This window comes from Meriones unguiculatus, chromosome 18 (assembly GCF_030254825.1).
Source record: "Meriones unguiculatus strain TT.TT164.6M chromosome 18, Bangor_MerUng_6.1, whole genome shotgun sequence".
NCBI classification, from domain to species: Eukaryota; Metazoa; Chordata; class Mammalia; order Rodentia; family Muridae; genus Meriones; species Meriones unguiculatus.
The window spans coordinates 55,375,921-55,389,810 of record NC_083365.1 but is presented as its reverse complement, the minus strand read 5'-3'; the positions used below and the strand labels follow the sequence as shown (position 1 = coordinate 55,389,810).

General features: G+C 46.4%; 1 long non-coding RNA gene across 1 annotated transcript; it reads left to right on the top strand.

Moving 5' to 3' along the window:
• Window positions 1-1,907: 1,907 nt before the first annotated feature.
• Window positions 1,908-13,607, top strand: LOC132648929 (uncharacterized). The gene is made up of 2 exons (XR_009587321.1): window positions 1,908-2,212; window positions 12,379-13,607. It is a non-coding gene; the product is annotated as an uncharacterized LOC132648929 (long non-coding RNA).
• Window positions 13,608-13,890: the final 283 nt, after the last annotated feature.

Sequence of the window (13,890 nt, the reverse complement as noted above, 5' to 3'; positions counted from 1 at the left end):
TTTCTCCAATCCTTTTTCTTCCATCTGGGCTCTGAGGAGAGGAAGCCAGACACATATCCCAACTTCTCCACTCCATCTCTGAATCTGATGAGGATGACTTTTGTAGTCATCAAGGCAACATAGTTCTGGTTAGGTCAGGAAAATAGACGGTGACTTAAAAATCATGCAGAAATTAATTTTTTTTTAAAATTTTTACTATCTCTGGGAGTTCGGCCCTGAAACCTACGGTGATGCAGTTGCCTCTGTTCTCTCACTCACCCTAGAGATGGACTGTGAGTCCCCTGCCCTCCTCAGCTCTGTGAGTGCTTGTCGCGCAGGATGACAGGGTCTCCTTCCCTCGTCTTATTCCTGCCTTACATGAAAGATGCTAGTATCGGGGCATTTGAACTACAAGTCAGAAGTTCCCTTCCGAACCCAGGAACTTCTTTCTTCCAGGTTTAATCACCTTACTCCATAAGCCTGCTCCCTGTGGCTGTATGGCTCATTCGAGAGCTCACCCAGTAGCCACAGGCTGTATGTCCATGGCTGTCCTCTCCAGGGCCAACTGCAATCCTGCTCACGCTCTAACACACGCACAGGTGCACCCGAGCACAAACACACAGAGTCAATGCTATTCACAGTAGTTACTAAGTCACCATGAAGACTGACCTGGCAAACAGTAAGTCACTGTCCCCAAAGGAAGCACAGGTTGGACTCTTATGATCCTTTGGTTATGTTTTCCTTCATGTGTAGTCAACACACAGTCCCATTTTGTGTGTCTTTTCCACTGAAAGGCTCCTCGTTTGATGCCTGTTATTACTCTACTAACATGGAGCTATCACAGTCAGCACTCTATAACTCCTGCCCCAACCAGCCTTCTCTGGCACACTCATTTTCTCAGTAAGACACTTCTCTGCATCCCTGTGCTCTGACTCATGAGGCAGCACTTAGCATCAAAAGCTGCAGGATCTCCACAAAAAGTATAAAGCTCTGGTACTAAGTAGACTGGAGAGAAAAATCTCTTAAGACGTGAAAACTGAACTAAGAAGACAGAGCTGGACATATTAGGCGATTAAGTTGAACATCCTGTGTTTCAAATGATACAGAAGAGCCACACGGACTGATTTTGAGATCATGAGTTTATTTTTGTGAATAGACTAATGGGAAAATTTCAAGTAACGGAAACTGATTGAACACACACACACACATGCACACACTTGTGTGCCCGACATCATGTGTTTGTGATGTACTTACATAGTGCCAGCCGGGGACCTCTGCATTTGGTTTATTGGCACATGAATCACTGAAAGTCCAACAATGTCAGCTGTACACACTTGGAGAACACACTCCAGGCACATAGTCTGTAGATCTTGCAAAAGCTACCACAGCCTCACTTGGGTTGAGGTGAAAAACACATGATCTTGTGCCCTGTCTTATGGGAACCTTCGGATGGTTCTTTATGAGTTAAAACGTTCACACAGCTCCAAGACTGTATTATTGTGTAGCATCAGATGGCTGGTTCAACGTTGTCTACGGTCTCTATGGAACTTTTTTTCCCCCATAAAGCTCAGAGAAACACCGGACAGGTTGCACGGACCCACTTGTGTTTGTTTGGTCTTACCCAGGGTCTATTTCTGTAGTCTATTTGGACTATTAGAAGGCCCATAGAGACCAAGAATTCGTGAATGGTTTCTGAGGGGCTCAAGACCTTTTGGAGAGAAAATTGGCACAGCACCATCTTGTGGTCAGCACTAAAACATGGGACCGTTGAAACTGGGTTTGGGCCATGTGTTGGCTAATTTCATGTCAACTTGATAAGCTATACTTATAGGAGGTGAGGGAATCTCAAGTGAGAGCCTGCCTTTGTGAGACTGGGCTGTGAGCAAACTACAGCGCATTTTCTTAGTTGGGATGTGGGAGGGCCCAGCCCACAGTGGGAGGACCCAGCCCACAGTGGGAGGACCCAGCCCACAGTGGGAGGACCCAGCCCACAGTGGGAGGACCCAGCCCATAGTGGGAGGGCCCAGCCCATAGTGGGCGGGCTCAGCCCATAGTGGGCGGGGCCACTCCTCGGCTGCTGTCTTGGGTGCTCCAAGAGGGCAGGCTGAAGAAGCCATTCGTGAGGCAAGCCAGTCAACATCACTCCTCCACCGCATCTACAGTGCTCCTGCCTCCGGATTCCCGCCCTGCTTGAGTTCCTGCCTGCCCCAACTGCTTTCGACAGTGAACTGCTGTGAGTGAAACTTTTTCCTCCCCAAGTTCCTTTTGGCCAAGGTGTTTCATTGCAGCAATAGAGAACCGACTATGAAGAGTCTCCTTATGCACCTAAACTTGGGATGCCTTTCTTGTAAGCCAGAGGCTTCTGGGTACAGTAAACAAAAAGTAGGAAGCTTGAGTTACTGGGTGCAGCAGTAACTCCAGAGCAGTGGGTGCTGCAGACAGGAAGATTGTTGAGGCTTGCCAGTTGCCCACTTGATAACACTGGCCAGGGTCTAGGCCAGGTATTTTCAAGGTTTTGGCTGCTTATCCAAAGAACTAAAAAGAAGAGCTCACACATGTTTGGGGAAGAAAAAAAAAAAAAGCAAGATGATTTAATTTGGAGCAAATTGATAGTACAGAGTGTTGAGGGACACTGTAAAGACGGATGGTGGGCCATACGAGTGAAAGCATTCACGGTCCATTTCTATTCAGGGCTTTTTTCTGCAGGGGTCAAGAGGAGTTTGGTTAATTAGGGGCATAGATTGGATGGGTCTCTGTTTTGATTGACAGATTAAACCGTATATTGATTTTTCCTACTGCATCCATGCCTTCCCAGAATGCATCTGGTTTTAATCACATGCATGCCCCATTATGTATAGGTTTATAAGAGAGCAAACAGAGGATTCTGCCTAAAAGTTTAGTAGGGAACACCCCTCAAACCAATTCAGGCTGGAGGGATCCTTTCACTTCTGATAGCCACACGCACACAGTGCCTGCAGGTGAAGGAACCAGGCCTCCAGTGCATTAACACAAGAGGAAGCGTATGTGCACAACCAAAATGGGGTCCCAAGCCTCAACTATCTCCTCTGCCTGCCTGCCTCAGATCCTGTTAGAGGTTCAGTGAGAGGCAGTGTTTTAAGAGAATGCAGCGCATACATTTACAATAAACTACACCATAAACACACAGGCACAGAAAGAGAGAGAAAGAGAGTGGGGGAGGGAGGGAGAGCACACTAGATTTGTCAGGGTCACTGTGGAAATCATTAATAAATATATTTTATGAGTTTAGAATCATATATGTGATTTTAAATCCCAGCTCTGTTACTAACAAACTGCAGTTTGGAGCAAGAGGCTTAGTTACCCAAATCCTGTGTAAAAAAGGGAAGAATAATTATATAATGTTTATTTCAGGGATTAAGCAGAATAATGCATACAAACCAATATGTGTATACATATACAGATACATACATGTTTGTGTACGTGTATGTATCTGTATCTGTATATGTATATGTATGCGGTATCTATATGTATGTATGTCTATGTGTGTGGCTGCACCTGTGTGGACACGCAGTCATACATGGAAAGGCCAGAGGTTAACAATCCGCTGTCTTCCTCCACTGCTTTACGCCTTTCATAAAGGCGTGGCCTCTCATTTGAAGCGAGCTTGACGGTTCTGTGAGCCTAGCCAGGCACTTGCTCTGGAACTACAGACTGCTTACCCCTGCCAGGAGTTTACATGGGTGCTGAGGATCCCAGCTCACTTGAAAGGCAAGTGCTTTAGCCACTGAGCCATCTCGGAAGCCTGCTGAGCAGATCTTATTTATCTGACGTTCTAACCTTATGAAATTACAGCCAGCTGCCTCTCAGGGAGGGCCTGGGGGCGGATGCTGTTTAGGCTACACTGAGCGGCTGCTGAAGTAGGAAACGCTGAGGTCCTCGCAATGCTGGCCTCCCCGGGAGCGGAGGAAGAGTGGGGATTTTCCTCTCTGGGTGGCTGAGAGAGTTTCCAAGACCTGTTGACAGGACATCTGTCTTCTTTTGCTTGGTTGAGGAGGGCATTCGCTGATCTAGCAGTGTCTGATCTCTTATGGAAACTTCCAGGCGCTGGCCTTCTCTTTCCTCCTTACCTGACTTTCCCGGCAGCCACTATCTCCACCCCAGTATCTCTCTTTTCCTCCCTCCCTCCCTCACTCCCCCTGTACCTCCCTTCTTCTCTCTCTCTCCACCTCCCCTTCTTTGCAAAGTATGAACATTAACTTCCTGGGCTTTGAAATAACCTTGTTCAGTTACCACGCAGCGTCTTGCAGCCAGTATCCTCCCGGCGCTTGGCTTTAGCGGGGCTGTTGGCCTTAGGAAACTCATCCGGTTGACCTATTGCCTAAAGTGGGCAGTGAGGCCCAGCCACAAAGTGCTTGTATTAAAGAGCAGTTCCACCAGGTGGCGCTCCGTGGAAGGTTGGCCCGGGGGCCCTTGAACTTCCCTCTCAGTATCTGAAAATAATCACAGCAAAATCCCAGAGGCAGTGAAGCTTCTAGAGGTTGCCTTAGAAGACGTCGCTTGCCCTTCTGGCTCAGTCTGACTCCCTCTTCAAGGAGACAGAATTTTCTATCGCGTCCCTCACTGACATCCTCATCTAGGATCAAATTTTCTCAGCAGGCAACAAGTGAAAATGTTCATCCAGGCTCCTGCAGCCAAGGGTGATACAGGAGGTGGCCGGGTCAGCCTGTCACTCTGGCAGGGTTGGTGATAGCGGAGAGCAGAGATGCCATCACAGCGCCTCATCGGATGCCACCTGGCACTGGCCAGACACAGAGAACACTGCTCATTAACACCCTTGGAACACTCAGAGAGCAGCCAGCCCAGAAAAGGATAGCTTCGTTTTTACACTGTGACAGGATAAAGTGCATTTCCAGTTGGACCTCAAATACCCAAGACAGAAGAAGGAACCGAAGCCAGCGTTTCCTGTCAGAATCTCTGTAAATGGTTCAACATGGAAGCAAAGACAAGCAGCCAGCAAGCTTGGCCCAAGACTGGAGACTGAAGAGCAACGAAGCGGAGGTGGCTCTCCTCCTGACTGAAAGTCTCTGTGTATTAAAGCAGATTTCCTGTTACGTCATCTACAGAAAAGTTTCCTTTTTAAGTCGCAAAGTGTCTATTGGATAGTGACTTGACAAGCATCCTTTGTCAAAAATTGGGGGGAAAAAGTTCCTTCTTCATTGTTCAGGGTTTGAATCTTCTTGCAAACAAAATACAAAATTTCTTAGCAAAGGAAAAAGCCATAATAGGTATACAACCAATAACCCTCCATCCCCATTCTTACCGACATTGAAAGAACTTCGTGGGATCTCCTCAGAGATACTGACATAATTATCATGTGTTCAAAAATCAAAGCAAAATGCTGGTTGATGAATGATGGAGAGGAGGACATGGCTCTGTGCTGTTTTTCAATGGACCTGCTGAATGATCACAAAGACATGGTTCAAAAAAGACAATGCCCTGTAGGGCTGGCATCCTCAAACTGGTGGAGTCCTTCAAGGGCAGCTGTCTTCCCGAGAACACCATAAAACAGGGGAATCTGACCTCAAGCGCCTTCGGTTTCCCTTACTGTACCCTGGTCTCCCGTTGCCATTAAACTTGCAGACTCTCGTCCTCCTTTGCTTCCTTTATCAAAACTTCCTCTCAGGGAAAAAAAAATTACCAGCAACTTTAAGACAATGAAAATTTGGCATGCTCATGATCTCCCTCCTTCCCTCCTTCCGTTCATTCATCACCAAGAAGGTTGTGGAAGCCTCCTGAAGGGCAGGGATCTTCAGGTGCCCTAGAACTCACTTCAAAAGACAGAGCTGCCCTTTGTCCTATCCCAAAGCTCAGCACCATGGGTCCCACCCAGGCACCACACTGGAGGCGTAAGGATCCAGTCAATTCTTGAATGTCACTCTGCTTAGGAGCCTCCAAAACCACATCTCCAGGAGGAGAGTTAGGGGCCGCCATTTTCTGCTCTATGTCTCTTGAAGCCCAGAATTTTGGGATAAAGACAGTCTGTTTGTTTCCAAAACAGCATGGCTATGCAAGTCACTGCTGAGGGTGACTCTCTGGGATTATTTACGGAATGACAAGTTCGTTTACATAGCCAGTGTTGTAATCACCATGATGAGCAGTGCCCGCTTGTGACAAGCTGGGAGCCCTGGAACCTTACTCACCAAGGCAGCCTGTCAATCATACTTTCCAGTCCAGGGTTGGAACTTGCTAATCTGCCTGTGTTCTAGCTTCCTGCCAGGAGAAAAATCCACCAATGTCTGCAAGAGAATAAAAGTTGTTGGCCCATTCAGAATACTCACCATGATGCTTGCAGTCCAAAGTTGCTAGGGCTGCCAGAGGACAGAGCCAAATGACTGAGACTCGAGAGAAAGAGCAGACCAAAGATGCACAGATGACCCCCCCCCAATACTGGAGTTATCAGGCATGAACTTGAAAATAGACCTGAAAATAGATTTTCAAATGAGAACTTACACCAGAAAACTCTAGTTATGGTTTCTAAAACACCAAGTAGAATATTATAACTAAACAAACAAACAAACGAAAAACACCAAGCAACTAAAAGGAGAACTTTGGGGCTGATGAAATTTTTCATCAGGTAAAGGAGCATGCCACAAAGCCTAATGGCCTGTATTTAATCCCTGGAACCCATGTGAAAACGGAAGGGCGGAGTAGACTCCATAAAGTTGCCAGATGACCTCCACAAGCATGTCATGGCATGTGTTCAGTGACATGCCTGCCCTCTAACGTGTCATACACACATACCACCTACAATAAGAAATGAATACTTCACCTTGCCTGGCACACAGCAGGAAGTGTTTCTCTTCCATCCTCACTAGACAGGGTGGTGCTAAAATTTAATGGAAAGGGTTTACAAAAGAGTAAACAAGAAGAGTGTCTATGAAATGGACAATGTTATCAGAGTAAAGATACCAATTGTGGAGCATACTGATAAACGATATACACACATGCACATAACATATGGCACACGCTAAGCATGTTTCACATGTGCAACTGGAGTCCTGTAAGGCAGAAAACTGAGCATATGAGAAACTTCGTGTGATGCTAGCTAAAAAAATACTGAATAGCAGTATTAAGTCCTTGGTTGAAGAATCCTTAAAACCTTCAAGTCTCAGAGAAATGGCACAGCTGGACATGGTCAGATGGGTTAAAAAGGAAACCCTGCAAGTGGCCAAGCTGGAAAGAGTCATTACCTCCAAAGGAACAACAGTCAAACTAACAGTTAACCTCCCTGCCAGGAATGAGATAATAGAAGAGCAGTTTTAAACACTTAATAGCAGCAACAAAATGTCCATTTGTAACTCTGTATATGGGAGAAGAATCCTTTAAATAGAAGGGAAATACATTTTAGAAAAGCTCAAGATAATTCTTCATCTGCATAGCTATACTAAAAAAATATACTTCAGATACTCTGTGAAAACTGAAGGAAGAAAAGGAGCAACATGTGACCCCGGGGGGGGGGGCAGTGGGGAACAAGCAATAAGGGGCCTGGCCCTGTTTAGCATAGGCTGTCAAACAACAACTATAATAAGACCTTAGCTGGCCATCAAGCTAGCATGTAAGAGATGCTTAAAACCAATACATAAAAGACAGCTGCAAAAACAAATTTTCTTTTGCAGCCCGGGGCCTCATTGTTCAGTGTAAGTTCTGATGTATAAGACAAGCTCAAAGTGATAATGGTATCAATAATGTCATTGAAAGCAAGGAGATGATATTTTAAAATTGATCAGTAAATGCAGAGGTGCTGGCGTTCTGGGTAGATAGCAGGTCAGGGAAGTGCACGGGCAGGGCACTCTGAGTCTGGGGGTCGCAGAAGAGGGACCTGGTCTTTGGTACTGCTCCCTCGCTGTTTGCAAGGACTCCATGGTTACTCTGTCTTGCTCTGCTCATCTTCTCCAAGAGACAGCTGATAATGTCTCAGGAGCCCCTGGGGAGAGGTTTGAAGTAGTTGGATGCCTGCTACTAGAATGCCTAAAAAAAAGATGGCAGCAAGTACCCATAAATAACTATTAGAAGCTAAACACACAGAGCTTGGCTTTAACCTGTTTTTTGAAACATGCCTGCAAGCGTCTCTACTCTTTGCCGTTGCCAAAGAGCTCGCGATGATTTGGCCTGGTCCCACCTTTCCAACTGTGATCTCGGCTCAAGAAAAATAGTATCAGGCTTCAAAACAGCCAATTGTTAGATTTTTTTGTTGTTGTTTGCTTAAATTATCAGATTTTATCCTAAGCTTGTGCCAAACACATAAGGGAAAGGAGAGCCTCGAGGTGCCAGACACTGCTCTACTTTGGTAGCTGAGGCAAAAACAGGCATCGCAACTAGGAAGCTCACTGGCTGACATCCTTAGGTCCTTCTTCCACAGCAGGCGTTGCTGAGAGAGCCCTGGTCCGCCCAGGCTGGAACACAGCCTTTATTTAATTGCCAATCCACTTGACAGGGGTAAGTGAGCCTGAGGCAAAACTCTGACTAGAGTTTAGTGTGGCTCCCTAATGCGGCCAGGCCAGTGAAGCCAGGAGCTAATTGCTAAATCTTTAAGACAATGCAGAGTAGGTGTTTTCATGCAAGTAACTGGTGGTCCTTAAAACTCCTCCCCATTTTACAGATGGAAATGCTGAGGCTTAGAGAGTGATTGCTTAAGCTAGTAAGTGACAGAGCTGGAATTAATGAAACTAGGCCTGTCTACATGTGAAAATCCTGATTTCTCCTGTGCATCACAGACTTCAGAGACAAAGACTGAGACGGAACCAGGGTAAAAGAGACTCACAGAGAGAAACTCTAATTCCTGGGAGAAGAAGGAAGAGACAGGATGAAGATTGGGGTGGAAAAAATCACCCAAATTCCCCAGTCCATCCTGGGGCTGGTCTTGGGTTGAAACAAGAGAACATAAACATGGAAGCCAGCAGTCTCGCCAGAGTCCAGGTGACTGTGCCTAACAGGACCCAGGAAAGTCCCTGTCAGCCAAGAGGAGAACTGAGTGGACAGTGTCTACTGGGTGATACCAGTGATACCAGTGTCTACTGGGTGATAACCATGGAGATAGTATTGGCCGTAGTTTTTCTAAAGATTTATTCTTACTTCTACTTAAGTATATGCCTATGTATCTCTCTCTCTCTCTCTCTCTCTCTGTGTGTGTGTGTGTGTGTGTGTATGAGTATGTATATGACACTTGAATACAGGTGCCATTGGAAGCCAGAAGAGTCTTGGAGTCCTCTGGAGCTGGAGTTTCAGGTAGTTGTGAGCACGAGTGCTGACGAAGAACCCTGGGTCCTTAATCCCGGAGTCACCAGCACAGTCTGTGTTGATGGTATTTTTAACATAAAATTACATATTGTTATTATACTCTTGAGAGGAGCGATGCTGCTTTTAGAAACACTCCGGGCCTCAGAATGCTGTCTGCTCAAGTGTGGGCGACGCCAGAATGGACCGGATTTTAACAACTCTTTTACCATATGACAAGATCAGTTTTTTCAATAACTATAAAATAAAACTAATAATAATGATGGCAGGGAAAGAAATGAAGACAATAAAAATTTTCCTTTATTAAACTTCATTCACAAATAAAATGATGGCAGATAAATAGTTCATCAGCAGAGAAAGGGGGAAACGAATCTTTTCTTTCAGACACAGTCTTACCATGTAGTCTAGGATAGCCTCAAACTTTTTTCTTTAACATTTTTTTATTGATTCCTTGCGAATTTTACATCAGGCACCCCGAACCCACTCACCTCCCCGTCCCTCCATATCCATCCTCCACCCTTACAGCCTCTCCCCCTAAAGGAAACCAACCAAGCAAACAGAGGGTCCATCGCAGTGGAAGCTGCAGTGTGTCGCACAGGCTACCACTCTCCACGCACTGCTGGAGAGCACAAAGGGACCAGGCCTGCAGGACTCTGTTGCTCAGAAGAGGTGCAGAGTGAACCCTCCCGAGTGCGGCAGCTCAGGGGGTCCAGTCTCCTGCTCTCCTGCCCTTGGGGTCGGTCCCTGCTTCATCCAGGCCCGGTGAGGGTCAGGCACTGCCCATGGTGTTGTCTCCTGCCTGCCTGCTCCGAACACCTCAAGTTCTTACTCTTTCTGCTTCCGCCTCCCAAATGGTGGGAATACGGGCATTAAGTATTTTAAAGTTACAATGATATTTCTTCGAGGGAAGAAGTTTTATCTACATGTTAATAATGAGTAGAACGTCATGCCTTTGGTTTTGAGATTGTTACAAATTTCTTAACGGTTTTTCTCAAAATTGGCCTGTGCTAATTTGCAGTCTGGATACCTTTAGCCACCATTGATCAAGTCCAGTTTTTCATTTGCTGTAACTTACGATGTTTTCTTCCCCGTGTAGCAGGAAACATATGTGGAGCAATGTCTTAGGAAGTTAAGTTGTAGCCAGGCATGATGGTGCATGCCTGTAACCCCATCCGGAACTTAGGAGGCAGAGGTATGAAAAGCACAAGTTCAAGGCTAGCCTGAGTAAGACTTCTTGCAATGTAGATTCAGTGATTACAGGGCTCGCTTAGCATGCTCACAACAGTAGGTTCAAGCCCTAAGACAGCATACATATATGCATACGTGTGTGTTTATATGTGTGTATTATGTACATATAAATGTGCGCGTATGTGGCTGCACATGAGATCTATTAAATCCAGTAAGTCTCCTATCACAACACACTCTAGAAATGCAGCACAATTCATGTCTTTGTTTCTTCTGAATTAATCCTAGCAGCTTTCAAATGTCATAAAATTTCTCATTAAAAAAACTAAAATAAGAAAAAAAAAGCCACCACCAGGAAATCACTCATAAATTATTATGCATTTTGTTCATGAGTCTTTCTCTTGAAAAAACAATCACAGAAAATTCTTGAGTGACAGCAGACAGGGATTGAGTCACTGAGCTTGCCTAGGTCCCGGTGAAATCAATGAGGCTGCAAATACTGACAAGTTACGGCTAATGTATTTGCTCATAACTCCTGTTTTCTTCTTTGCACATTGATTCTTTTTATTGTGTGTGTGTGAGATGAGAGACATATATAAAGGTGGGTGTATGAGTGTGTATGTGTGTGTGCATGTGTAAGAGAGATGACACACGCATGCATGTTACTGTGTGTGGGTGTGTCACAGCTCACGTGAGGAGGTCAGAGAACGTCCGTTGGTGTGGGTCTTCTCCTCCCCATCCTATCTGAAGCAGGCTCTGGTGGTCACTGCTATGTATGTCCTCTAGGCTAGCTGGCCTATGAGCTTCTGTGCCACCTTAGCCCTTCACCTCAAGGGATCACACACCCTTATGCTGCCGCATCTGGCTTTCACGTGGATTCAGGGGATACAAACCCAGGTGGTCAGGCTTTCACGACAACACTTATATAAGGCGGTCCCTTCCTTCTTTTCTTAAACTGCCCATTTCTTCACTTTTTAAAAAGCTAATGGTCTCTGCAGTTCCTGACACAGACCTTCAGCAAACAATCCAGCCTTTGATGCATCTGGCTGCATTAGTCAGCTTCGTATTACCATAACAAAATGGCTGAAAACAATAGCTTATAAGGAGGAAAGGTTGGTTTGTTTTGGCTTGTGGTTTCAGTCCATAGTTACCTCGGTTGGTTGCCTTGGGCCTGTGACTGCACAGTTAGTTCATCACAGCTGACACATAAAGCTGGGAAGAGAGAGAGGACAGAGAGACAGAGAGACCTAACTGCCTCCCCCAAGATGCCACCTGTCAGACACCCACAGCCTTAAGTAGGTGGCCACCAGCCTATAGCACTTAGCCCTGTGGAGGACAGGCCCCAGCGCGTCTCAGGACACAGGGTAGCATCTGCAAACCTCGTCACATGGCTACTGAGTCCCAGAAGTGAAGTCACTCAAGTTCCATTCCTCTGGCTCTGAAATCACCGGTCACTGGCTTCTCCCCGGCTTTTAGAATAAACACATAACTGAGCTCAGCCAAATTAGCTTCCACACAAAATCTGAAGTTTATCAAAAGAGACAATAAAGGAACGAGCTAATTTAAGCATCTGTGTACACTTCTGAGATCAGCAGTAGCCACAACTATGTGGAACTTAGAGCAACAAAGGCTTGCCGAAGGAGGGCTGTGTTAGCAATGTGCGGACTTTGCCAGTGCACTGTGACATTGAAAAGGAGACCTGCTTCAAGATGGTACTCTGTGTGCTGCATCTTCCACAGACACTGACCTCTTAGCCACTGTGGTGTCTAGCTCACATTTGCCATCCCACTGGCCATCCCACCATCCACCATCACCCAACACACACACACTTTAATCTACTGTGGACTTTACAAAAAAATTCCATTGGCTTCAACACCAACCTTTGGATCTCAGGACACTTCTCTTGTTCTCACTGCATCTTTTTTTTTATTTTTTAAGCAGGTCTTGTGTGTCTCAGACTGTCCTTGAACTTGTGATGTAGCTGAGGACGATGCTGAATCTGATCTTCCAGCCTCTGCCGTGTGCTGGGATTCCAGGTGTGCTCCTCCACGTCCAGTTCACAGCAATGCCAGAGAATCCAGCCTAGGGTTTTGTGCATGCCGGGCACACTGCCAAGTGAGCTCCACCAGAGCCTGCAACCCACATTACTGCTGACTGCCCACTGGCTTTAATGGACAGTGGATTGAACTGTATAAAGACAAGTCCTCCAGCCTTACTTTCTGCCTGGCCTAGGAAGGGACAGTTTCATGTGCTATAAGTCCAGCTCTTCCTGAGGGGAACTAAGGGTTATTATCCAGAGCTTTGCCCCATGCAGATTTTTCCTTCTAGAGGACCTAGGAAATGGCCTTGTAGCCCCCTTTCAGGCACAGGTGACTTTGAGCTCCAGTGAAATGGCCTGTCTCTCACAGGCAAATGTTACCCTGAGTGCTTCTAAGGTCCCTCCTGACGTCCTCACAGGATGCCTGAGAGGTCAGATGCCCGTAGCTGGCTGTCCTGGACTCCTGCAGACAGCACTATGGGAGCGGTTCCCAGATCTCTAGGCCATCACTCGCAGCTCCAGGATGCACTGCTGACTTTACTGAGAGTTGGGTTTCCTTGTTTGGCATCTTCAGAGTGGCTGGGCCCTGCAGACTTCCAGATGTCTGTCCTTAATATCGGAGCTAGATTTCCTGGGCAATGAGTGCCCTCCTCATGCAAGAATTCCCTCTTGCCAGGGCTCTGCCCACAGAACAAGCAGGCATGATATTCCGAAGACAACTCCGGCTTTGCCAGGGACCACTGCTACTCTGTCTGCAGCCTCACCCTGTCTTGTACCAGCCTGAGGTGAGAGTCAGGGACAAACTCATGATCCCTGCTTTAGAGGAAATATTAGGGCCCTGAGAGTCGAGGTAATATCCACAGTGGTGCAGCCATTTTTTTTGGGGGGGGGCAGAATAGAACTAGAAGGCCCTCACTCCTGACCTTCCATCATTCATCCACAGTAACTCCAACTCACTTAGTTTAGGTTTGGCACAGGCCCAGCAATCCTGGTTACACAACCAATACCAAGCATGTATAAATAGACACAAGTGCTTTGCCTCAGAGAATCTATGATTCAAAATCACAGGATTTGTACATTGCACAGCCAGATGTCTCTGGAAATATGGGAAAGAGTAAAGCCTAGAAATAGCCCCGATCTGTGGCTTTGTTGTTTGTATATTTTTATACCAGAGCACGAAAATCTGTTACCTGTGTCTGGCGACAACACATTTGGGGACTGGTCCTTTAAAAAGCTACACACCAGGAGCGGCAAAGCCGTGGCACGAGTCCCCGGAGATGTTTGTGTGGTGACTGTGACGCCTCCCTGGCTCTCTGCCCAGGTTGCCCAGATGCAGCCGTGGAATCTTTTCTGGCACGGCCCTCAGCGCAGCCACTCGGGATTCTGAGGTGGGAGCCACACTCAGTGTGCCACAC